This window comes from Sorex fumeus, unplaced genomic scaffold (assembly GCF_029834395.1).
Source record: "Sorex fumeus unplaced genomic scaffold, SorFum_2.1 ptg000126l, whole genome shotgun sequence".
NCBI lineage: Eukaryota > Metazoa > Chordata > Mammalia > Eulipotyphla > Soricidae > Sorex > Sorex fumeus.
Window position 1 is genome coordinate 6,017,700 of NW_026606183.1, and position 3,719 is coordinate 6,021,418.

A 3,719-nucleotide genomic window follows, 5' to 3' on the forward strand; every position below is an offset into this window, starting at 1 on the left:
TAATTGTGTGTCAAGAGGGGGGTGAGAGTGATGAGAACACCTTGTGCAGTGCGGCTGTTAAGAGAGCCAGCAGCAGCAGCAGTCCTCCCACAGAGCTGCCCCCGACGAGGGGGATGGGGTTGTGGGCCTCATCCTGTTCCAGCACCATCTCCATAAGAGGTCATTACCCTTTTATAAAGCACAAGGTCTCTTGTTATCTCATTCTCCTCCCATGTAATACAACATATATCCCACTCCCTGTTCCCCATGCCCTGTTCAAGGAGCGAGACACAGAGGCACTTGTGGGCTTAAAGACAACTGTCCTGCCAAAAGACTTCACCCCCCCCCCCCAGCGTGCTAGCCTCCCCCAACCCCAATATTGTAGGTTTGGAATCAGAAACTCACTTACTAGTATGGCCACTATCTCCACACAGTCATTACCTATGCTCTCAAAAATGCCTCCTGCCCCAGAAACTGGGAATACATAGATCTGTCGAACATGATTTCAGCCACTCACGATCAAGACCTTTTTCTGTGATATCTGCAAAAGTTAAGAGATGGAGTTGGAAAAATAGCTTTGAGGAAGGCTCAGAACTTGAGAAATTCCCTGGCTTGAGTATGGGCACAAACACCCCAGATGCTACCTGATCAGGGGAGGGTCTTTGTTATTTGTCCTACACATCTGGCTGACCCATTCAAAACTGAGGGTGCCTTTCAGAGTGAAGTCAAGTTCCTCCTGTATGCCAAAGGAGGGGATGTCACAGCGGAACCTAAGGCAGTCGGCAATGGAGCAGTCCTGGGGACAGAGAGGAATGAAGTTGAAGAGAATCTTAATGTAGGGAGGGACCAAAATAGAAAGTATATAAGACATGAGCTGAGCAAGGCACGAACAGCTATGCAGTATGCAGAACTCTAACCTAGTAGACCATTCTGTGCAGCCCAGTTCTCCTGCTCTCCTGGGGCCCTGATGGCCACATCCATTAGCTCATCCCCATTCAAGTCTCCCATCACCGTCAGGGCTGCCCCCAAATGGCCCTAAGGGTGACTTTGAACCCCTAGAAGAATTTCCTCACAGGCCACCTAGCCCTCTGATTACAAAAAAAAAAATTGTCAGTCTTCACCCAGGCAACCCTATCCCCCTACCCCCACAACCCACCCCCACAGCTCAGACCTTTCAGCCACTTACCCCCTGAGGCCAAGGGCACGCAGACACCTGCCCCCCTTGGGTCTGCTCATAGTAGTGGGAGACCCCCATGAGGACCAGGTCAGTGCTGCCGTCTCTATTCACATCCACAGAGCAGAGGAAGGCCCCAAAGTAGGAGCCGATCTAGAAGGTAGAACCTGGTGTCAGCCTACCTTCCCCTACCAGAGGCACCCCTTCTGGGCCAGGTGCTTCCTCTCCTCAGCACCAAACTTCAGACGCCCCTCATCTTCTCCCTCAGGACCCCTGCACACCCCGTCCACCTTCGTATTCCACCACACCTGTCCTGGGTTCCTGTGACTTCCCTATTCAGCCTCCACTGTCTGGCCTCATGGGTAAAGATGACAACCTTCCCAGCATGCTGATAGCGGGGAGCCCCTAGGACAAGGCTCTGCACCCCACTTCCAAAGGGCCAGCTTGGCGGAGTTACCTGAGGGGATCAGTGGCTAGAGTAACCTGAGGGGAGCATCAAGTGCTCCCTCCTTCTCAGGCAGCTCACCTCCCACCTGTCACCCTTCACAGCCTTTTCTCATCCAGGTAAGAGTCCCTCATGTCCACATTTTCCTGAGACATGTTGATGAAGGTGGGCCTTGTGCTTGAAGGGTACAAAAGAGCACCTCCAGACCAGCTGAAGCTCCCTATAATCCCCAGGACGGGTCCTTCCTAGAAAGAAACAGATACCAGCATGAGCAGGTGAGAGTGCAAAGAATGCTGGTCATTCGGGGTTCTTCTTCCCAACATCTTCAGTGTCCCTGACTCCACATGCTTCTCAGTCCATCCCCTCTCAAGGACCTGTTTATCACCCCCTCAGTTCTCACCCACCAGTTTCTCTGCCTTCCAACTTACTCTCTGATTCATCTTCCACTGTGCGGAGTTAGGTTTCCTCAAATCTAATGTATAGCCACCACCCTGCTGGCAAAAATAATTAGGCTCTGTCACCAGAGCCCTTGGATGGCATATGGGGTCCTTCCCAATCAACTTTGTGGAGTTTTCCCCTCCCCTAACACGTCCAGATTTTTCACTGTATCCAGTTTTCTACTCTTCTCTTTCTGGATACAGATTCAGCTTCTCTCTCTGGAGGGATCAACCCCAAAGTCACATACTCTGTGAAGTCTTCCCTCGAGTTCTGTGTGCTTTATGTGCCTTTTAAAGCCTCTTATTAGGGATAATTTAGAACATATGCAAAATTAGAAATAAATTGATAATGAATCCATCAGTGCCCATAGGCTAGCTTCCTTGACCAATCTTGTTTTGTTTCTACTACGTCTCTCCTCACACAGCAAATTATTCTGCAGCAAACCCTTTTGAATACTTTGAACATCTCTGCTTCAGACAAGTCTGCTAGTTTATTCTGCCTTTGCTTTGTATAGTATCTCCACTTCTCCAGCCCACTCCTTCCATGCTGACCTTACTCACTCTTCTCCAGCTCTCCTCTCCAGCTATGCCAATCTCTGTCTCTAGTGTAGTAACCCTGGATTTGTGTCAGAACACTTGCACTTTCTTTGTCCTCTACTTGCTCTTCCTATATTTTTCCCACGGCTGACCCCTTTTCACTATTTAGTGTCAGTTCTCACTCCACAGATTTACTCTGATTACCAGACTTTCTCTATCCCAACACAGTAAAACCCCAAATCTTATTTCTTTATAATCTGTCAGCTTCTCCCACTAGACCTGTCTCCAGCACCCACAAATACTGCCTGAATGTCTTAGCTCCTCTAGTCCATGAGATTGAGGACAGAGTTTGTTTTCTTATTTATTTCTGGATCGTTGCATGCAGCCCATGGCTGACTCTGCATCAGTTCCTGAGACTTGTTCACCAGGCACTTGCTCCACCTACCATACTGAATGCCACACTAAAGCCTTCTTGCGACATCTCATGCTGGAGTCACTTTTCTTCCACTGGGTTCCTGTGAAGAAACAGGCCACTTTGGCTCACAGAGGTCATGAGACTATGAGGACTCGGAACCCAGAGGAAAGAATGTGGTGTGGTGCTTGGGCTATAGAGAATAATTCTGGGTGAACTGTAGTTGGAGTAGGTACACCGAGTTGGAATCCCTAGAACTCCAAGACCCCCAGACTGGCTCCACAACTACCTTCAACCACAAAGAGCTTCTCCTGAAGTTGCTTCTGGATATTACCAAGTGCTACAAAGTTGTCCACCTTGAACACTTGGTCCTGGTGGGGCATCAAGCCAATGGTGTTCAACTCTTGCCTGGCAGTGGATTCCTGGAAAGCATTGCCCATCTGCAGCACAAAGGCAGCTGGGAAAGAGAAGCCTGGCAGCCTTTCTACCCAGGTAAAGAGAAGGGTGAATCTGGGGAAACCATGAGGAAGATTTCACACCCCAATGGCATAGCGGGTGGTGCCTGCTCTCTCTGCCTCAGGGATGACATCACTGTATTCCAGAGTCTTTGTACTTCTGTCCATCTGTGATGACAATGAGGATCTTCTTTGCACCTTTACGGGCCCCATTATTACTATGAAAAAAGTTCTCTCCTGTCAGGGAAGAAGGGAAATGACTTTATTAAGATTGGAATTA